At 32.0% G+C, this 24,200-nt stretch overlaps 1 protein-coding gene across 1 annotated transcript in view; it reads left to right on the forward strand.

Moving 5' to 3' along the window:
* The first annotated feature begins 3,077 nt into the window (after positions 1-3,077).
* Positions 3,078-24,200, forward strand: part of LOC129803034 (trace amine-associated receptor 1) — a 141,159-nt gene continuing 120,036 nt past the window's right edge. The window contains exons 1-2 of the mRNA XM_055849348.1: positions 3,078-3,185; positions 13,285-13,445. The gene's annotated coding sequence lies outside the window, so the exon portion shown is untranslated. The remainder of the gene's footprint in view (positions 3,186-13,284; positions 13,446-24,200) is intronic.

Below are 24,200 nucleotides of genomic sequence, written 5' to 3' on the forward strand. Positions count from 1 at the left end.
AATAAAATTGAGTATTATCGTCATACAATTTAGCTGCACAAACAGATTGAGAAGCTAAATTACATTAATCATATAGCTCAGTTCCACTGAAACCTGGAAGAAAAATCCCAATTTCAAAGTTGCCTCACTTTCAAAGGTGCCCCACTTCCTTCTATTAGGAACGATTTACGGAATTTTCGTATGAAAACGAAAAATCCGCCTGGATAACCTCTAAAATGTATTCCAAAATTAAAGAAATGTTTTTGAACAATTCCAAAAAACATTGTTTTCGAAGGGAAGCCCCTTCCCTTTCCATACGCGAAAAAACCGTAGAATCATTCCTAATAAGGGGTTTTTAAGGTTAAAAGTTAAAATGGGTCTAGAGAGCGTGATTCTAAACCGAATGGTATCATGTTTCGGATTGTTGGAAAGCTCTTGGATTTTTTGACAAATCTTAACCGATTCCAGTTAATTCGATAATGACACGGTTCATAACCGACCACTTTAACTTGAGAAGAAAAATTGAGTAAAGCACGTTATTTAATTAAAGATGTCCACAGCCAAGATGTACCATTTAGAATCACCCGATAAAATTCGTTAAATTCTTTAGAAATTGTGATTTCGATGCACAGCACCAAAAGACCAAAAACAATTAATGGTGCCGATCTGTAAGCGATTCTGGATGACGATTATAAAATAACCTTTCGGAAGCATTAATCATGCTTTCTTAATGGCAAGCGTTTGCATGCCATTAAAAAAATCAAAATGAAGGAAATAGAGGAAATGGGTGTCGCTTGAGTTAAAAAAGACTCAAGTTGCTTTCGAAATTTTATCTTTTCGGTATGAAAGAAGGACTTTTCAGCATCGAAACGGTACATGAGATGGGTAGAAGCTATTGTTCGAATATTCTAAACCAAAAACATTGTGAGTTTCACTTGGTGAAGGCACAAAATCGGCAAAATGGTCAAATATCTCCGGGAAGAAGACAATGCTTATCACTTGAGGAGACTAACTAGGAATTATGGATTATGAGCTGCTGAAATTGAGAGAAACTATGAATGGGAATTGTTATCTACAACTTTTGATTGATTTGGACAATTTCTTGTTCGAAAAACATCCAAAATAGGTCAAACAATATAAACGAGTGATATTGCAACACGACTACGTTCCGTTGCGTTGAATTTCTATGCGTCAAGTCAACATCCAAATGCTGAATTGGGGTATGCTATCATCCCTGCAGTATTCTTCAAACTTGGTCCGTTCCGATAATCAAAGCACTTTTTCCGGGCTATTGCACATACAGGGAGTTCCGGCTTGAGAGAAAACGGACTGAAAGAATTTGATATGAATTGCCTACTATTGGCAGCTCATTTATAATTTTTGAAATGCCCCCCTAAATGTATGCGAATATTTTTCACATGGCAAATTTGAAAAATATTTCTTATGCACCGTTGGTGCTGAAAATAGGCTGAAAAATTGACGCCGAAAATTTCTTGCATATATCACGGCTTTTCCGTAACTTATCCTAAAGATATCTTCTGCAGATATGCAATTTTTCTGTGTCACTGGAGTTAATTTGCGGGCTTTTTTCGGTCCTGAAATATTTTTTCAAAGCGGAATTCACTGTAATTCAGGTAAGTAACACTTTGTCAATTTCAAAGAAGTGGAAAATTAGGTATATGAATGGTTTTGATCCAAGAACTTCGGGGTATCCATGTATTGTCAAAAAAATGGCAAAAATGTGTAACTAGCGAGGATCTATATTTGGAATATTTTATTTTTCGATTTTTTCTGAAATTTTTCATCCTTTGATCAAAAAACCGCGGATTTCAAGTTTAGGATCTGCACTGAGAGAAATCCGCAAAAGTTAAAATAACGTTCCGGAAATGTTAATTTTACCCTGCATTATTGATCCAAAATCGGTGTAAATATTATACTAGGTGTATTAGGGGTTAAAGTTACCCTTTTCATGTTATTTTTACCCTTAGAAAGGTGTAAAATTAACATTAAAAAATGTTGATATATTTTTACACCTAAAAAGTGTTAAAGTTATGAGGAAAAAAGTTAATCGCATCCGTGTTTTTTTCTCAGTGTGGTATTTAGGTATTTTGGACAATGTTTTGAGTGATTTATAAATCGGCTCAAATCGGTTGCGAACCGGGAATGAAACGGTTATGAACCGATAAGAAATTATTGTCCGATATTTAATTTTATTACTCTTTACACTATTTCGTGGGATCTTTTGATTGATTTATGAATCGGTTCAAATCGTTGTAATTGATCATATCGATGGTAAAGTTCTATAAGACGCTTTACCATCCCTTTTATTTAAACTGAGCCAAAAATGTAGAGAAATTGTTGTAAAAATTACTCCGCGGTTGAGGTTCATTGGTTATATGATTTATGCACTTTATTTTTTAAAGAAAACTAATGGACTTCAACTCAGAGGAAAAGATTTTATATAAAACCAATAACTCAAGGAAGTTTATTGACCGGATACTTTTTTTCTGCGAACAAATCTTTAAAATCGGATTTAAAATCTGTGAATAGTATTTCCAATCAGGGTGAGGGAGGCGATAGAAACTCTTTGCCAAAGGATGAGCACAATCAGGAAACATAATTTTTTTCTGGTTATTGTGGTAACAGTTTATCAAAAAAACTTAATATTCGCATTTCTATGGGTTTTCCCTCGTGTTTCAGTGTAAATTTCACTAATTTCTCGTGCTTTCACCTTCTCATCAGGCGCCTTCATCTCATGGGGAAATTTCCACGTTGTTTTTCCCACTTTTTCTTCCATCACATTGCGCATGAATTGCGGCATTTTCCCACCAAAATTTCTGTCTCTGAATTTATCTGGAAATATATCAGGAAAATTGAATATTATCCTTTATTCTGAGAAATTATTGAAAATCTATGATGAATCAGAAGGATTTTCCTCAAGATTCACCTGGAAAATTGTTCAAAGTAGTTAGGGGAGAGTTTTGTAAATCATCCTGGGGAAATTCCACGCAGGACATGAAAGTTCCCATGACGATGATGATGATGCTTCTCTACCCAGAAAGCTCCTAAAGATATCCTCAGTTGTTGTCTGGTCGCGCTACTGAACAGTTCGGTTTCCTTCTCAAGAGAGCTCGATGAAGAGCTTCCCAATATCTAAAACGTGCAACAGTGCTTAAAGTTTGTCTATCTCTTCAGAAGTTCTAATAGTGAGCTCCGTGATAATTCTTTCACAGGACAAAATAGCCTTAATATCGTCCCTGTAGTACATATAGAAATATCTCTCCTCATTGAGATTTTCCATTTAAGAGAAAATTTCCGGTGCAATTTCTCGGCATGAGAACCACCTGCATGGTTGGCATCTTCGCGACAAATTTAATAAACTTGCCGTTGACGAGAGATGAGAAATTCAATTTTATTATAAATAATTACATGAGTAAATTGCATCACATACAACTTGTGTGTGGTTTTAAATTAATATAAACATCACTCGGGAATCACATTTTCCTCCAAAAGGGGAATGTTGTGAGAAGAGAGATACTAAAGACTATTGGAATTCCATCTTGCAGAAGAAGTGAAAAAATTGCTATAATTTCCGGATAAAAATGCATAAAAGACGTTTTGCTGTAGCAGAAGGAAAAGTGATTATGAAGAGCTTTAAGCTTTTGCAAAAAAAAACTTGAGAAAAACCATAATAAATACATGAATTGAATAGGAAAGAAATAAATTTGTCATAAAATTTGTGGAAAACTATTCATTGAATGATCCAAAGACAACAATTTCTCTTACAAAAACTATCAAACGGTTTTAAGAGCGACTATCAAGAAGTGCTAAGACATTATATTATTAAGTTTCAGAATTACTTTGCAATTTTGCAGACTTATTGCGAATTTTAATTTTATTTCATCCTTCATTTGTTTTTGTTTTTTTTCGTAATATTATGTCCAAAAGTGGAATGCTGTTTGAACAGAAAAGTACAAGCATGCATCTTTGTAATAGGGCCCTTTAAAAACTTGCCAAATTGTAGAGTTTTTTCTTCAAAATCGAAAAATATTGAAGAAGCTTCTCATAGATTTTGTGAAAAATTAATTTAATTAAATTTACAAAAAGAAAAATTAAAAAAAAGGTTATTTCCATGAGAAATTTTTGGGTTGGATTCAAATGATTAAATAAAATGTTTGCAATATTGAGACCATTTAATATATGCCAAATGAATGCAAAATTTACAATGATTCAGCTTTTCCAACTGAAAGCTACATATCGAAAAATCGTATTGTAATGGGTAAAAATGGCCATAAATCGGCATTGGATATCCAAAAAATTATATTATCTCCCACATTAAATTTTAAAATAATTTTCACTAATGTATAATATTGAATTTTATTAATAACTATTGATGTAACAATTGTAAAATTGAAATTTTCTTGTTTATCATATGTTTAAAGTATATTTTTGTGATAGTGTCATGTTTTTTTTTATAATGAATTTGTTTAAGAATATACTTAAACGGAATTACCTACAGATAAAATAATATGATATACGTACACTGAGAGAAATCCGAAAAAGTTAGAATAACATTCCGGAAATGTTAATTTTACCCTGCATTATTTATCCGAAATCGATGTAAATATTATGCTTTTCAGGTGTATTAAGTGTTAAAGTTATGCTTTTTTATGTTGATTTTACACTTATAAAGGTGTAAAATTAACATTAAAAAATATTGATATATTTTTACACCGAAAAAGTGTTTAAGTTACGAGGAAAAAAAGTTAATCGCACCCTCTTTTTTCTCAGTGTATAAAGTTTAATGCAGTACTTACACTGAGAGAAATCCGAAAAAGTCAAAATAACTTTCCGGAAATGTTAATTTTACCCTGCAGTATTGATCCGAAATCGGTGGAAATATTACCTTTTGTAGGTGTATTATGGGTTAAAGTTACCCTTTTTTCGTGTTGATTTTACCCTCAAAAGGTGTAAAATTAACATTAAAAAATGTTGATATATTTTTACACCCGAAAAGTGTTAAAGTTATGACGAAAAAAAGTTAATCGTAGCCTCTTTTTTTTCTCAGTGTAATAACATTTGTTTTTTAAAAATGCTTTCGAAACTTCCCATTGGAGTGAACGAGATAACTTCAATTATGGGTTTTGGTGCACAGAAACCAGCTTTCTAATTTATAAAATAAGTGACGTATTAAAATGAACGTTAAAAGCTTGATTTTGAATTAAATGTTCCTGCACAGACTTTTATAATGAAATTTTGGCTTTTAAGCATGCTCTTTAGTTAAACTTGTTACTTTTATTGTCGTTAAATTACGTTTATGCAGTTTTACTGGTGAGATTGCTCTAAAAGCAAGAAAATAACTTCGACGAATAACTTATCAATCAGCAAAATGTAATTATTGTTTTTTATAATCTTGTGAAAATGAAATAAACTACTCCGAAACCTGGCAAATGTGAGGAAAAAGCAAATAATTTTGCATCTAATGTAAATTTAAAAATAGGCCACGTTACTCACAAAAATGTCATTCCTCAAATGGGACAAAAAAACAATTCAATTACAAATTCAAGCCTTATGAAAGTTGTATAATAAAGTATATAAAGAAAAAAAAAACATTTGGTGTCGTAAAAGACACAGAAAAAAAGGATAATATAATTAGAAAAAAAAAATATTGTTGTTGTATGTTGTATTTTTAACTTCATTCCCAGTTAATTCTTGAGTTGCGAAAGGCATGAGTTGAAACTCAATTTGAATGCTTTATGCAAGGCCTGAGGGTTGAATTTAATTACTCTCCAAGTGCTGAATTATCTTTGTTTCCCACGCAGAAAGCGCTCAAAGGGCTGCAATTTTTTTCTGTGTTACAATTTGTCACGCTCAAGTGAAACTATCAGTGAAAATCGAAAAATTTCTTCCTTTTCTCTGTTGGCACTTTTTCCACGTTTCTCTTAAAAAAAAAGCCATGGCAAAGGAGATTTTGCGAAGTGCTTGAACTTACGAGTTCGATAACTTTACGAGTTTTCCTTAATCATTTCAGATAGGTCTATACCGGTTTAAGCGCTTTAATATTGATTCAAAACTATGATTTATTATGAAGAAAAACCCAAATTTTAGTGTATTATTAGTAGGGGAAAGTGGTCGCCTTTGAATGCGGCAGCCTTTGAATATTTCAATTTTTCTTATTTTCCAAAGCAAAAATCATATTCCCTAAACTATAATCAATAGAACTGACTATTTTGTACACTGAGAAAAAAAAGGGTGCGATTAACGTTTTTTCCTCAGAACTTTAACACTTTTCAGGTGTAAAAATATATCAACATTTTTAATGTTAATTTTACACCTTTTTAGGGGTAAAATGAACATGAAAAAGGGTAACTTTAACCCATAATACAGCTAAAAAGCATAATATTTACACCGATTTCGGATCAATACTGCATGGTAAAATTAACATTTCCGTAATGTTATTTTAACTTTTTCGGATTTTTCTCAGTGTATTAACTTCGATTAACAAAATAGAACTTTTGCTTTGGGATATAAGACAAAAGGAAATTAACGGCAGACCACTTTCTTCTATACCGATTTAGAAATCAAACTCATGAACGCAATCATACAAAACTGGTTACTTGGAACTCTTTACTTAGTTTTTAGATTGACCAATTGTCCTATATATTTAGATATAGACGTCTGGGGAGACCGGGCAGAATTAGCTATAGCAAATAAAATTTTTCCTTGCTTAACTTTTGGGAAAAACTTGCTTAAATTAAATTGATAAATATTTCAATGGATGGGAAGGATAGGAAGAAAGGTATTTACTCTGAATATATAGGTAGGGTAATTGTGCCAAATTTCGGCATAGTTGCATGCAAGCATCAAATATTTTTATTTTTAATAATAAACACTTTAATAATTAACACTTTACCCTAACCATAAATGAAATTTTTAAAATTACGTTTGTATGCTATATTTTACTTCAGATTTTTCAAAACGACTAAATTCAGTTGTAGAATTTACAGAAAATAATTAATAAAATTGCATATCTTTGAGAGCTCTAATCTTTAATCTTCAAAAAAGAAACAATAGAAATTATTAACGTCACCGAACACAAGGAGTCTATCCCTCAATTTTGACTCCAAGACCGGTAATTTTACTTAGAATTAAAAAAAATTGAAAAGAATAATATTTGAGAAACATAAATTAATTACAAACATATGTAAAAAGGTAGATCTGTAAAAAATGAGCCCTCAAATATGGTTTTTCATTGGATTTTTTCAGGAAATTAGAAACGACGCTATATAGAGGTCTTTATCAGACTATAGGTTTAGCTCAGTTCTTCATGGGCTCAAAATCCTAAATAATAATCATGATGATTGGTTTTACAGAATCTAATACGGAAAAAAATATTTCATAAAACGATGATTTATGAAATGTTCGTAAATTGTATAAGGTAAAGTGGTACAAGTTGGACAATGGTACATGTTGGACAGGGCTTTTTTTCATGATGAATTTAGTACTTCATTTTTATTTGTATATTTTTAATGCTTTAGTTTTATAATTTGGTTCCTGGTGCTTAAAAACAAATTTTGTACTGTATTTATCAAGAAAAAAGCCATATCCAACTTGTACCGGCGAATTGTCCAACTTGTAACACAATGTCCAACTTGTATCATTTTACCCTAACCCGTAAAAAGTTCGTAAAAGTTTGTTCTTTTTCACATGATCACTTAACGAGCATTTTTTTTATTAATTTACAAACATTTGTTCGTACATTTTACAAATATATAACACTTTACAAAAAAATGACAAAATTTTATGAACATTTTCTTGTATGCTTACGAACTACCCCCTGGCAAAACGTTTTTTTTATATGGAGCTGTTTGAAGCCGACTCATAAATTGCTTCCAAACTCAGCTTATACTTCGAGTTCCGAAAAACTTTTTAGATGGAAATATAGAATATTTATCCCTCTTTACAAGGCACAGAGTCCTGTGTACAAGGCACACCTCAATTGTGACATATATCGTGTAACGGTTACGAGTGCAGAAAAATTTCTATACGAATCTGTATGTGAATGTGAAAAAGTGGCTTCATCTTTGAAGGCCACTTGCCAGGGAGTAGCTTACGAACTTTTATAAACAAATGTTTGTAAGAAAACAAAAACTTCTCGGCAAGTGATCATGTTACGAAAATAATTTTCAAAAGAATACAAACTTTTACGAATTTTTTTATGGGTTATACGAATTGCAAGAATTTCCTAAGTTTCCAGTAGGAATTAACAAACATTAACGAACAATTTTATGAATTTTTTTTTCTGTGTCAATCGTTAGCCCTTAATAAATCTAATCCCATATAATCCTGATCTACATTATTGTTCTAAAAAATCCTGACTTATGAGAAATTTAAGCAGTTAAGCTAACTAGCTAAGCTTTAGGTTTGAAACACATATATGACGGTAATGGCTTCAAGGTAGAGTGGATTGTATCTGAGTATTGCTGATGATTAATGAAATAATGAGTACAAAACATACTAATAGAACTATCATATTTAGGAGTGATATTCTGATAAACCTTTTTAGAGTTAAAGGAATATCACAGTAAACCAAAAGTGGATATCCCTTTCCGTTTGAATTTTAAATCAGTAATATTGATAAATGGAAAAAAACGGTCAAAAACGGAGACGTAAATGCGTAATTTATTTTGTCTCGAAACTTCAAAGCTTTGAAATTTTACCTAATTTGACCCCTTAGGTGGGGGGTTATGAATCGAAGTATAATTAAAAATCAATAGATTATTGCACTCTCTCTTTGAGATCGAGCAATAAAAAAGCTTTTAAGGGAAAGAAAAATTAACCACATTGTCAGCAATCTCGGAGTTTGTTCCCTTGTGCGTCATCTACCTTCTGGAAAGCATTTTCTAATGAAGAAGTGAGCAATGCAATTTACTTCTTGGTCCTCTTGTAACTATGTTCCTCATTAACGATGAAAGTGAATGTCTTAGAAGAAATCCCATGAATATTTACCAGAAAATTGACAAGTTAATGATGAGAAAGTAAAATGATTGCAATTTTAATTAAATTCACCCGCGTAATGAAGATGTCAGTGACGAAACTGTGTTGTTGCGGCAGAGAGACTGAAGGATGAACGCCTTTGCTGCAGTCTTGATACCTTTTCACCTTCCTTGACGGTGAGAGGTGCTAACTTTAGCTTAAACTTCTTCAGAGCCTCATATTCATCCAATGGATGTCTCATGCTCGTCTCCATCAACCGCTTGGGATTTGCATGACAATTTTCCCACAAAAGAAACGACAGCTGAAGTGCCTTCAAGGATGTTATCCTCAACAATTGTATCACCTTCAAGCACTTTTGAGACATTTTATTTATATTCAGGGTGCAAAATTAACCCCCATCACTTGAAGTCTTGGTAAATGTCGCACAAAGTGACACTTTGGGCCGTGAGAAGCTTTTGGGGAAGAATAATGAAATGGAACCAGCAATATGCTCATTCAGCAAGAATTTATCTCATAAATTTGATAAAAAGACGTGTTTTAATTTCGATTATGCGCTTACTTCATCATGCTTTTAATTATAATTATTCCTTAAATGGAAAAGCTCTTTTCAAAAGTAATTTAGATCAAAACTTTTTGTTTGTCGACCTTGTGAGATACTACAGTACATAAAAAAAATTCTAAAAATCATTTTGCCGATTATTGAATATAATAATAATAATAGAAATAAAAGTTACTAAAGTTTGCTCAATTTCCGGTATAAAGAAGACCTTAAGTTAAAGACTTACAATTCCGAGAAGAGATATTAAAAGTTAACTACAACAATTTCAATGTTTTATGAAGATTTTACATGTTCTTTCAGAAGCTTTAGAACTTCAGGAAACTTAAACATTTCCATTTTAGTTTGTTTGTCGAGAAGTTGCTTTCCTATTGATGAATTTATTAGGATTCTCTTTAAATATAAAATGATATAATGAATGAATATTAATGATATGCCCTCAGTATTACATAATCGCTTCTTTCATGTCTATGCAGATGACCTACAAATTTACGTTGAAGGTGATCCTTCCAATCCTCTAAATGCTTTTAACTTCATGAATTCAAACCTCTCTAGTATTGTGCACTGGGCATCATTAAGCGGCTTGATTTTGAATCCCAAAATGACTCAAGCTTTTATTTAGTTAAAAAATCACTATCTTCTACTTCGTATCGTATCCCTTGTTCCTTAACGGGGAAATTATCCCTTATATTGATCAGTTCAAAAACCTTGATATCATCTTCAATTCCACTCTCTCATGGTCTGATCATGCCACGTCTTATTTGCCGTAAGGTCAACTATATTGTCTAGCCACATATGATTCCAGGACATCATGCCTTATGACACTCGCTTGACTCCAGCTCGAGCACTTCTTCCTTTTTTTCATTACGGTGCAGAGCTTTTCTTTCCGGCAGATAGTGACACAATTCGTCGCCTAACAGTCGCATTTAATAATTGTGACAGGTATATTTGCAGCTTAACCCTTTAACGACGAGACAGTTTTTGCGGATCGAAAATACGCAATAAAAATGAAACCGATAGACAAAATCAGTAAAAAGTCTTACATCTAGCCTTGGAAAATCCAACAGAGTCTGATTCGGTGTATTTTTTACCTCTATGAGCGATTGGGACAAAAATAGCCTAAAAATTTAAGTAATTTTTCTGACAATACCAATGAATGATAATTTTCACTCAAATGAAAAATATTATGTTTGAGTATTGAAGTATCTTTTTCCAAAATGGGTTTTCTTAAAAAAAATTGAAAGTATAAAAAATAATTAAAATTAGTTATCATTGTGAGAATTTAAAAATTCGTCATTTTTGAGCTTAAAAATTTACTATATAGCAAAGAGCTAGAGACTTGCAAAAAATATCCTAGATTCCTTCAACCTTATACTTTGCAGTTACGTACAAACATAAGGAAAAAATAACTTTAGGTAGTCAGGAAAAATAATTTTTTTTTATGGGACACCGGTGTGCCAATCGTCCTTAAAGGGTTAAGGGGTTACATATGGGTTTATCAGGTTAAAAAATAGGTTTTTCTTCTGATGATCATTTATTGTGTCGAAAATATTTTAAAAATTCCAACTTTTGGAATATGAGAGAGTAACTTTAGAACAAAATTAAAAAAAAAAATTTTGAAAAATTTTCAAAATTCGACCGTTGGTAGCTGATTTTCGGAACCATTCCTCAAAAAACAGACCTTGCGGCAGGCAGGATTTCTCCCAGTAGGTTCATCTGAAAGCAAAAAATCAAATATACTCTGTTAGAGGATTAGTTGGACCCATGGATGAGCGAAGGATTTAAAAAAAAAAACAAAATTTGGATTTTTGGCAAAAGTTTTTGTAAAATGTATCAATTTTACCCTATTTTTCAACACATTTTGTATTGTAAAAATGGTTCTGATTAAAGAAAGTGCAAATCCTTCGTTCAAACACTAGATAATACTTTTCAAAACAAGTATGCAAAATTACAGAAAGATCAGTTCAGTAGACTATAAGTAATCTTGACTACCGCATTGTAAAACGGTGTTTTGAGAAAAACGCGTTTAAAGTTTTACAAAAAGTTTCAAAGTTTTACTCCGATTGACTTGAAATTTTCAGAAAATATTTTTCAAATTTTATACTGTAAAATAAAAAAAAAATGATTTTTTTGACCTGAGAGACCCATGTAACCCCTTAAATCACTGTGATCACATTACTCCTTACCGGATCGTTAGCTGTGACCTGGAGGGGAATTCTGTAACGCTCTGGCAATGCCATATGACAAATTGGGTTCGAATCTTAAGAGAGCTTTTTCGAAAATGCGATTCTGTAGCCGTGACATTGCCATTTGAGCTCACGTGGCATTGTCAGAAGTCACATATTTGAAATTTCTGGCAATTCAATTGACAGTGAATTTTGTTAAATATGTTAACCAAGACGTACTGTATTTTCATAAAATCATCAGGCAAAGGGATTTCATTAAAAAATCAATGAATTGAATTTTCGAACTCATATGATATGACAAAAAAAGCTCGAGTGGCATTGCCAGGTTTCGAACCCACGCGTGTCAATGCCACTTAATATACAGAATTCCCCTACTGACTTCTCTTCTGAACATGAGAGCAGTGCTCTTTTTATTTAATTTTTTGCTTCTGAACGTTCTGAGTATGTGTCGAATCTTCTGGTTTAGAGGGGGTTCGGCAAGGGTTCGAAGACTTATAGTACCTAAATTTAGCAGTGACTGCCTTTACAGTACACTGTAAACGGCATAGTACTTCACAATGCTATTCCGGATAATAGCCGTAACTGTGAGGATGCTACTCGGCGACATTTTCGGCTGAGCTTTTGAGAAATTAACGCTCAAGTTTTTCTTCTTTTTTTCTTTATTTTATCTAATTTTGTTGTATTAATTTTTTTGTTTATTTTTTCTTGTAAAACTGTAAGAGAGATGACCCTAGTATTGTGAATTAAATAAGCTATTATTATTATTATTAAGTAAAGTCTAGGCAATATTCTTTAGTCCTAATTAATTATTCGGGCATTTTGATTATTATTTAAATAAATAATATCTATAACAATATTTCACGTCTCTGACATTCGCTTTTTTAAACTTTATTAATATTATTTAGAAAGTAAAACTTAATATTAAAATACTTTGAAAAATGCATTTTTTGTATATTTTTATTAGAGGAGAGGCTGCATGTTTAAGACCCGGGTAGTTTGAGACGCGGTGGATTATTCTTTGATTATTTGAATAAATGTGACAAAAAACAATAATCGAGTTATCTTAATAAAGTCCATACTTGTGAGTATACTAAGCGCTATACAAAATTTCAAAATAATTTTCTAAATTTTGGAAATAATACCAAAAACGTAAAAAAGAGTCTCAAACATACCGACTCTCCCTTAATAAATAAACTTGTAACTTGAATGATCGTGTCTTAAGCACAGGTTTAAATTTTCAAAATCGAATAAAACTTTTGAAGTAAAAAATTGAAAATATTCTCTCTATTCTGATAAATTGTTTTTTAAAGCATAATCCAGATAGAAGAAACTGTTTAATTTTAATCCTAAAATGTTTTAGTTTTATCGCTCTTATTGAGTATATTTTGAATACTTTCTCCTTCTGACAAATCGTAGAAGACGATATGACAAAAAATATGGAATTAGATTAAATATCTACCTGGATTAGATTATGCTTAAGCCCATAATAATGAAACTTTGTTTCTATTTCCATTAAAAGAAAAGTTTTTTCCCCCTCTGTGAAAATAATTACGTGCTTTTTTCCAGTGATGAAAAAGTTGTGAAAAGCATACAATTTGGACCTTAAATCAATTTACTAATTTTTGGTGAAGAATATATACTGAAAAAAAGGCACAGATGAACAACCTGCCAAAGTGACCCTGACTTTGGAGATTAAGCCCAGAAATCGCCGGGGGAGACTTCAATGTGTAAGTTGAAAAAAAAGCTCTTACAACAAACTTTTAAATACTTTTCAAAGAGTCTCAGAGGAAATTTGTTGGATAATTTTCTAAATATAATCTTTATAGCACTATAAGATTCTCGGAAACATCCCTCATTGCTCTCTTAAGACTATTTCTCATCACTTATTCTAGCTGTATCGCTGTCTTTCACCAAGTTAATGCTTTATGATTAAAACAAGTCTCAAACTTTTTCCATTACAATTAATAAAATACCCCTCCTGTTTCACTTATTAGTCTTCCTCAGTGATGATGAATAGGGGGAGGTTCTTTTAGCAGTTAGAGTAAGTTGAGAAAAGTGAACAAATTAATTGTATGCTGATGAATTTTCTTTTCACAGCTTGAACTCCAAAGAGAGAGAGTGATATAATCCTGGGACTTTTTTTTAGTTTAATTAAGATTTGGGGATTGTATGAGGTTTTCCCAGGAGGTGATAATGATACAATTTTAAATATTTGGATAATTTCTGTGATTAGCATTAATTTAATTTATTCTGAAATACTCTTGGAAACACTGTGAAGAATAATTATATTTTTCATACTTTAATTTTAAATTAAACTCAATTTAAGTCTTAAGCATATACTCAGCGCAAAATTTTACCATTGCTGTTAAAATTTGTTTTTTTTTGATAAAATTTCAATTTTTAAACGCAGATGATGGAAAAAAATCACAACTAAAAATAAAAAGAGCAAAATAACACCTAAAAGAACCGAAAGTACGTTTTCTATAAATTCGTCAAGAGTATAGGGGAGACTGGGGCAATATTTCTCAAAATGGATATTTTATTTTTTCACGAGCTATCAGAGAATCTAAATGACTCTTATTAAGCATACTCTTATAGACAATTTCCCGCTCTACAACTTTGCCAACGTTATTTTGCTCTAACTCAAAACGAAATGTGATTTCCGAGAAATTATCTAAAAGATGATTTTGTGGAAATTCTCAAAACTGCTGGGGCAAATTTTGCCAGGCATGGGGTATTTTTTGCCATTTTCTTTCGCTTTGTTATGAGTTCTCGTGAATGAATGAAATATCCAATTGAAATATTTTGATAGGAAATGTATTCCTTTATAACTTTATCCTGAACATGTTTTATTATCTAAAGGAGAAATGCGCTTTTCAAGTTATTTTCCAAAAGCTGTTTTTGGCAAGAAAATTCTCTTCGCCGGCTTAGAAATGGCAGAAGGGCGAATTGGGCGAGTTGGACCGAACGAAGTTTGCCGAGTAAATGTCACATAGCAAAATAGGGGAAAAATGTAGCGGAGAATGTTTTCTGTTTATGGAACTCCAGAGAAATTTAGGCATTAAAAACTCATTTGTGATGTTGGAAATTCTTCCAAAAATCCTTTAATCTCTTCCTGTTGCAATTGTTTTGCCACATAAATCATTTGCAGTTTCCTCATGTCATAACCAGTGACTGGTTGTTCCAATTTGCCGTGTGGAACATCGGCATTCTTCGTTTTTTGACAATATTTGCCCCATGCCTTCTGACCCTGAGTGTTCATTTTTAATAAAACTACTTCTGGAGAAAAATCAGTTTGGAAAATTCACAAATGAAAAACAGATTTGTGTACAGCGGTTCTGAATTATTCAGCAAGCACACACTAATGCAAAAATTTTGGAAAGTAAGTCGATGAAACTTGATATCTCTTGAAGGGCAAATATTTTAAAAACGGGCTCAAAATTTCAATATCTTTTATTTTCTATATTCCTTGCTCGAATTTCTTAAAACTTATGACGTTTATTGAGGTTCACGCAGGCAATCTGTGATAAAAATTTGAAGTCTCAGTCCCTTTTCTTTTGGAAGATATTGAATTTTAAAATTTTCCATTTGACAAATTTTGCCCCAGTCTCCCCTATACTACACTTTGAAATGCGTGGCTAAAATACTCTCAATCGCTTTTTTTAATATCCGAACGGAACAAAATTAGCTAAATTGACTGATTGTTTTTTGATATAATAATGTTACTATTGAAAGATTAAAAAATATTTATATTTATAATTAGGAAGAGTTCATGCAATTTTCTTTTTATTATATATTTTTTTAATTTGAAATTTTCATCCTAAATAGTCCCACTCTCCTGTATTTACCCGTAATGCCTGACACATATTAACTTTTGTTATGTGTTGTTTTTTTTTAAATCGCTAAATAAGTGAGCTAAATAATATTACTCAATCATTATTCTTCTCCGAAATTTTTGTTTTCGCCAGAAGAACCTCTTCTTCAAGAAGTTCTAGTAAAAACATTTTCATTTTTAAAATATTATTAGGTTTAACGGTGAATGTTCAAGCTATGAGTAAAAATTTAATACTATTGTCTTTCATAAGGATTTTCTTGCTATCAAAATTCGTTAAATATTCCGCAAATTAAAGGTCTCATTAAGTCGAATATCTATTCAGGTTCAGAAAATGATAATATCGTCGGACCACCTTAAAACCGATATTAGAAGTTATCAGCCGAGGGATTTTTGGAATGAGATATTTTTTATTTCGTAAAGTATCCCTTGAAAAGCCCTTGTCTAATTCAAAATTATTCTTTTCGATCAACAATTGCTTTAGAGTGTAATTTCCAATTTGGATTCTCTCCGGTTTTTGGGTTTCTGCTTTATCATTCAAAAGTATCAGAATCAGGATAGTGACCGAAAACGAACTGTAAATTTTAGGACATTTTGAGCTAATCGAACATCAAAATTTCAATAAAATGGTGCAATAAATTATCGTAGACTTTTTTTTATTTTTATTCATAAATAAAATTCACTAAATAATTTTAATAAAATATATGGAACGTTTAAACAAAAAGAAGCTTGAACTGGTAAACATGTGAAGTTCCACTTTATTTTCGAAATAGCCTTGAAAGAAACTTTCGTTGAATATATCCTAGATTTTCTCTTGGATAGTTAATAACTTTCTTAATCGATTTGTATATCAATGAAGTCTCACAATTTACACTCCGCCTAACATCTGTTGGTTGGAGTCTTACCTTCCACTAAGATAAGTTGTTAAAGTATGTAGTTATTATGGTTAATTGGTATATGTCATGGCTACACTGAGAAAAAACAGGGGTGCGATTAACTTTTTTTCCTCATAACTTTAACACTTTTTAGATGTAAAAATATATCAACATTTTGTAATGTTAATTTTACACCTTTTTAAGGGTAAAAATAACACGAAAAAGGGTAACTTTAACTCCTAATACACCTAAAAAGCATAATATTTACACCGATTTCGGATCAATACTGCAGGGTAAAATTTACATTTGCGAAATGTCATTTTAACTTTTTCAGATTTCTCTCAGTGTAAGCTTAGTTTCAAAAGTGATTGTTTAGCCTTTAAAAATTATTAATGTCCTAAATGTTTTACTTGTAACCTGAATTTAATGTCAATATTTCAAATTTGTTCATCTGTTTTTAAATTATGGAAAAATTTCTCTTGAATAAAATTAAAGTGCGAAAAGACTAATTTCAATCACAGCGGGGGGTCAACATGATTTTTCCCAGCAAAATTTCTCGTGGGTTTTTATGTTATTTTGGCCCTGAAAGTGATTTTACTGGAAAATTATTAAATGGAGTGCCCATTTTCTCATCTTGTCTGCCAATAAACAAATGACAGGGCCAATAAGAGCACCCCGAGGTCCCATTTAGAATTTCCTCATTATTAATTCTTTCGCGCCTTTTATGTATTTGTTTATACTGATAAATTGTGGGTGTATGATTTGTGTCCTTGCCTCTTCGATGCGACAAAATGGCAATGAATGTCATTAGCATATAATTGCACTTCAAAATTTTAATGAATGGCATTCCCACCCTAAAATCATCCAGAAGGTCGTACAATACAATTATAACCATGTGTCTGGTGTGGAAAGATGTTTTAAATTTATTAACCAAACTCATGACTATTCAATTCTCTACAATTTTTCCATCGCTAAAAGCAATATTGATCAGATATTTTTATTTTTGCTATTTTTGGTATAGGGCGCTTTAGAGATTATGGTGGTCTTTCATGTATGATTTTCTGAAATTGAACATGTTGAAAACATAAATGCAAGAAAATTTCATAACATTATTGGTTCTGTCTCATTAACATAATGAAAGAGCGTGGGAATTTTGTTTTTTTTGCATTTGTTGCACAATTGAAAACGAAATTCGAGAGAATCAAAAGCTAAAAGCTAGTGATAATCCTAGATTAGTTTATATAGTAAAAGAGATTTTTAACGAGAGCTACCTCGGAATTTAAATACAATTTGAACATGAATTTGATCGTTGTAAAGGTTGTAAATATCCCATTTATAGCTGGAATTTTCCCAAGAGAAAAACATTCAAAGGACGGTTTCGAAACCAAAAATAGGTTTTACCTCTCGTTTCGTCCGCATGGTAAAAGAAGTAACTTCTTATTCGAATTTTGAAATGTTTCAAGTGTCAGTTTTCATTTTATTGTGAGGAAAAGCAAATATTCTTATTCTAAGATAAGTTAACCTATCATAAAGAAGATATCGATTGCTCAAGTGGTTCGATTGGGTTGAATTGAAACTTTAGTATGTTGTAGCAGATGTCAAGACCTTTTCAGAACGTATTTATATTCCAGTCTATGTCAAGCATTTACCTAGATACAGAGGCTCAATGCTTAAAATTTTGAAATATTCATATTTGTGAGATCTTAATTTTCTAATCCAGAATTTTAAAACCTAAACGAAATGCCTCAGTAACCATTAAAAATGGTTGAGGTTTTTATTTTATATATTTATTTACTCTTACATAATTTAAAAAAAATAAACGAAAAGTGCATTTATTTATTTATTTTTATTTTTATTTTTTATCTTTGCAAAAACTATTTTTTATATACCCAAATAATATGCTGTCATAAATAAAAACATTACTTTGTATATTAGATCTCATCGCCTAACGATAGCGCTGTCTTTTTTGTGATGGTTTCGATAAAAGAAGCTCGTCGTAGTTCTGTATTCATGAAAATGTGAAAATTTTGAATTTGGAGGCCCTGCATCCAAACAATTGCTTGATCTAGGTTGCATTTTATATATGTTCTGAAAAGGCCTTGACATCAGCTGAAACATACTAAAATTTCAGCTCAATCGGATGAGATTTTTGTTTTGACAGTTATTCAAAATGGCGGACAGAAACGTCAGATCAAGATGGCGACCATACTATATCTCGTAGATCTCGGTGATTTTATCTTACATTACCAAAAAACTTGATGTTTTTTAGCGAAATACTTCAATAATAAAGCTTTAGAAAAACCATTATATGCAATTTTATAACATAAATCATGCATTCTTAGTAAAAAAAAAAGTATTTTAATGAAAATAATGAACAAAATCGAAGTGAATTATTCTATCCAGATATATTTAGAATAGATTTGGGAAATTTACTACTCTGAAATCAATTTTGGAATTGCACCTTCAGATAACTATTTCACAGAGCCGTTTTTGACAAAATACCTATATTTGCATTTAGTTGACTATTACTAAAAGTACAAGAATCCTTTTGAGGATCATTGTACCTTACTTGGTACATAACGTATCCCTATATACTTTGACATGGTATACCGGATCAGCGAAGACTATCAATAAGTGCTATAAATATAAATAAATATATATAAATAACAGCAGAGTCCAAAGTCACCCGCAACAACAGTTACTAAAAAAATGTTTCAGGGAAATAATTTCCCCTTTTCATTTTTCACTGTAATAACACCAACGTCCTATCTTCCAATTAACCTTTTAAGAACGAATAGAACACCCGGTAGCCTAAAAGGAAAAAACAATTTTTGGACTATTTAGAGGACAAAATAACTTTTTATAGTCAAAACAATCGTTTTTTTTTGACTCCCTAAGCACTAGTTTGCAGAGGGAGAAATAAAAAATTATTCATCATCACAATTGTTTTTGTTTTTTGGGACACCGGTATCCCACCGGTGTTTAAAGGGTCAACCCTTTAACGACGAGACACTTTTTACGAACTGAAAATCAACAATAAAAATTAAACTAAGAAACATAATCAATGATAAGTCTTACATCTAACCTTGGAAAGTCCAACAGAGTCTGATTCTGTGTATTTTGTGCTTCTATGAACGCTAGGAACAAAAATAGCCCAAAAATTTAAGTAATTTTTCTGACAATACCAATGAATAATATTTTTCAGTTTAATGAAAAATATTACGTATGAATATTGTAGTTTTTATTACCAAAAGGGTTGTGCTTAAAAAAAATTGGAAGTATAAAAAATAAATAAAATCAATTATGAATTTGAGAATTTAAAAATTCGCCATTTTTGAACTTAAATATTTACTACATAGCAAATAGCTAGAGACTTGCGAAACATATTCTAGATTCCTTCAACCTTCTACTTTACAATTATGTACAAACATAAGAAAAAAATAACTTTAGGTAGTCAGGAAAAATTATTTTCTTTATGGGACACCGGTGTTCCAATCGTCCTTAAAGTTAACCCTTTAAGGACGATTGGAACACCGGTGTCCCATAAAGAAAAGCCTTTTCGTTTCAGAATAAAATAATTTCTAAAATTGATCTACCCAAAGGAAACGTTAAAATTGTCATAAGATCTTTTTGAAGTAAAGCATTTTTCTTGGATAAGTATGACATGTTTCTTGGATAATGCCAAATCTGTTATTGACATTAGAGTAATAATGAAAAACGAGATATTTAACATCTAAGATATGTCTTTTTCTTTGTTTTCTAACTTGACGATTGGATACATAAAACTGATTATGATTATCCAAAATTACCCCATGTCAGCGATATCCCAAGATTAAAATATCATGTAAAATTTTAATCGCAATGAAGCAGCGTTGTCTTTTACAAGAAACTTTGCTGGATAATCCTTGCTAACACCCTAAAATCGTCATTTCAATCCACGCACGAGCACGTTATTTGAAAGCTTTGCCAAAAAGCTGTAGATTTTAATTTCGACAACACCAAATTTTCTTCCAAAATCTTGTACTGAAATACTGCACATGTGTTCATATTTTTCCTGAGATTTTCACCTTCAAGACACTCATTTAAAATGTAGCACTAGGAGATAATCTACGACGTGATTAATTTCACAGGCAAGAATTCTCATCTTTGCAAAGATTGCAAAGATGTGAGAAAAATTCCATCAGGAGCAATATAAAATATTCAGTGCTTCATCGTTGTTAGGTGTACTCTACCAGAAAGGCTTTTTTTCCCCTGGAATATCCTCAAGCTATAAAATAGTCAATAGTATTAAAAGTCCCACTAATGGATATGCCTCTGAAATACAATTTTCATTTGGACATTTGCTCTGGGCATGAGTGGTTCTGAAGAGGGACCATAAATACACTTGGGTATACGGACAATGGATATTAAATAATCCTGGAAAATTTTCAACATCAATTGCAGCAAGAGGATGGTGATTCATGTGATAGATTTATTTCCCATCAGCTATCAGAGTGCATGGGTATTTATTAAAAATTGTTGCTCTTGTTGGTACTATATTGCTGGAAAATGTGCGTGCAGAAATGCAAAAGGCAATGAATTGAAAAATTTTTCACCGGGCTATTGGAGAAGTTTCATTTTTGATTTTTTAAGCATGATATCGGACATTCGATAATACAGAAATAGAACTCCGGCTACATGAATAAATGGAGAAAAACAGCTTAAAGTTTTTCTGGCTCGAAAGCTCTTCCATTTACAGTTAATTTGCAGCTAGAGTTATGTATCTATGATATTGAATAAACAAAATTGAGTTTTATTTTAAACAAGTTATTTTCGAACAACTTAGAGAATGATTTTTGGAAATTCAGGAAGAGTCCTTTGCTTTAGTTCCATAAAGTTCCTTTTTTTAGAGTCGGCGCTCTCGCATTTTCACCTTTACGATAGCAATTTCAGAAATAAAGGGAGTTTTGGAGTGGACGTGAGGGTCGTGGGTAATAAAGTGGTCAAAATCAGGTCAGATTTAGGTCACTAGCAATTATATTCCATTCAGGTTAAAGATTCAAGACAGTATTCTTTATTAAGTAATCTTCTAATCTATAGAATATAGGTTGGTAACAGCTTTTCCCATTCTTGCACCTTATTAATTACGTAAGTAAATCTACTGAAAAATTTTATCTAAATGAAGCCAGTATAATGATTTCATCAAGGACTTTTCAAGTGATTGCCAGTGAAAGGTGTCATCCCAAGAGGAAAAACGTCTTTTTACACCCATATAACAACACCGAGAAAAATTTGGATGGTATTTTCTACAAATCGTGTCTTTAAATTCTACTATCTCAAAAGATAGTAGAAAATACCATCCTCCATAGAAACTTTCCTTTAGAATCTACCATCTTGACATTTTAAAATTTACTATCCTATGGATAGGAAATTCTAACAGCCGGATGGTAAAATTTACTATCCTCATTTAGATTTTACCTTGACCTCTCTTAGATTCTAATATCCGGGAAGTAAATTTTACTGGCCGCATATTAGATGTTAAAATTTAACTGGAAGACAGAAAATTTTAACGGAGGATAGTAATTTGGATTGAAATTACCATCCAAGCCAGTAAAATTTGCCATCCTGCTGTTAGAATGTCATTTTGGAATATCGTGGGTGCCGATTCAACCGTTCCCGATATGCTTTGAATACATTATAGCAATTCGTGGCGCAGCTGGAAGATGCTGGACTGTCATCACAAAGGTCGCGTGTTCAAATCTCGGCGCAGTCGTCAATTTTCACGCACCAAAATGGCTTGAAATACAGAGAATATCATCCAAGAAGGGCCCCAAGCCCTCAAACAATGGCCAAAAAGCAATGAAAATAAGGAAAAATAAATTTTTCCGACATTTTTCATTCTAATATCCGGCTAGTAAAATTTACTATCCTGCCAGTAAAATTTACAATCCGGCTAGTAAAATCTAACATCCGGGGATATTAGAATTTACCATCCGGCTATTAGAATTTACTATCCATGCAATAGATTCTACAATTTTTGACAGTCCAATTTAATATCGCGTTTGCTGGGTGACTTTTTTACTATCCGGCCATTAGAATTTTGTATGGAGGATGGTAAATTTTACCATCCACATTTTTCTCGGTGAAGTACACTGTTTAATATGGAGTTATTTGAGAAGTAATTTATTGTACCTAAAACTACATGTATTTGATGTATGATCGGGCACTCAATGGGTCAAGTGGTAGAGTACTCGCTCTATGATGCAAGTGCCCCGGGTTCGAATCCTCTTTAGGTCACCAGGAATTTTTCCGGCGTTAAAGGGGTTCGGATTGCATCCAGTGAGCTTCACTGCACTTGATTTCACAGGTATGAGACTAACAACCTCATCCCGTACAAGAAAAAATATTAATGCGTATCTAGAAATCCCCATGCGGGAAGGCCTTGTTCTTTCATGGAATGTTGTGACAGCATTATTATTATTATTATTATTATTATTATTTGAAATCAACTCATGAATTGATCTTGGACTCAGCTCACAGTACACTGAGGGAAGATGTATTTAGACAGAAATCTAGTATATTTATCCCTCGAACCTTTACAGAATTTTATAATACGAAAAAATCTCACTTTTTTGAGATTAAAATAACCGATGTCTTGAAAAGCGAGCACAGTAGCACGACTGGTGATGGGAGCCCAATAACACCTTTCACCTACCACTTAGAGCGCTTACCCTTATACGGGCTTCAGACTTAAGGCTTAGCCATATGGCTTATCTATTCTAATTTCTTATAAAACAGTTTTTTTTTTTGAAAAAAAAAATCAGAATTGAATTGTTAAAGATAAATGACTTATTAGGTTTTCAAACAGCAATAAAATCGTTAGCTATTTAAGATTTTGAGATCTTCGGGAACTGAGTTAAACGTCTAGTCTGAAGACCGCCTTAGGGACAAGGCGCATTTATATGGTTTGCGGAATCTTTGTTTTTTTTTAAATGTAGTTTTTTACACTTTTGTGTTTCCCAGTTTGTCTTCGAAATCTTTGTCTTCGGTAATCTTTCTTTTTTGGAAACTTTGTCTTTGGAAATCTTGCCTTTCGTATATTTTAAACAATTATATTTTATTAAATAATTAAATTACAACAGTGTTTTGGGAAGTTGTTGGTTTCGTCCTTTGGGGCAAAGGGAAATTTTCTGTATGACAGACAAAATTTCCGATACTTGTACAAAATGTATGAAAGACAAGATTTCCAAAGACAAAGTTTCCAAAAACAAAGATTACTGAAGACAAAGATTCCAAAGACAAACTTGGAAAAATAAAAGTGTAAAAAACAAAATGGAAAAAACAAAGATTCCCGATCCCCATTCATATACCCAATTACTCTTTAGGGATTTAAAATAATGGCGCTGTCTTTAGTCACGGAACCGACAGAAGTCTTACACTTTTAAGATATTTCGCGTAACGGTTACAATATACAGATAAATTGCCATATGTGTTTGTATATAAAAATGAACTTTTGACATCAAGTTTTAGGTAACTTGTGAGGGTCTTGTTTTTTTTTAAGCCCTGCCCAGACCTTTCAGTCCCGACGTAGAGCATCTTCATGAATTCATCCACTGAAGAAGGTCCACATCGGGACCGAAAGCTCTGGGCAATACTTAAAAAGTGTTTTTCCTCTTGAGATGGCACTTTTCACTGGCAATTACCGGCCAAGTACTGCATAAAACTATACTAAAAAAAAACCGTAGAAGGGTCAGTAGATGGGCAGGTGAAATTGTCTTTCCTTTCTCTTCAATTCT

The sequence above is a fragment of the Phlebotomus papatasi genome, chromosome 2 (assembly GCF_024763615.1).
Source record: "Phlebotomus papatasi isolate M1 chromosome 2, Ppap_2.1, whole genome shotgun sequence".
Lineage (NCBI taxonomy): Eukaryota > Metazoa > Arthropoda > Insecta > Diptera > Psychodidae > Phlebotomus > Phlebotomus papatasi.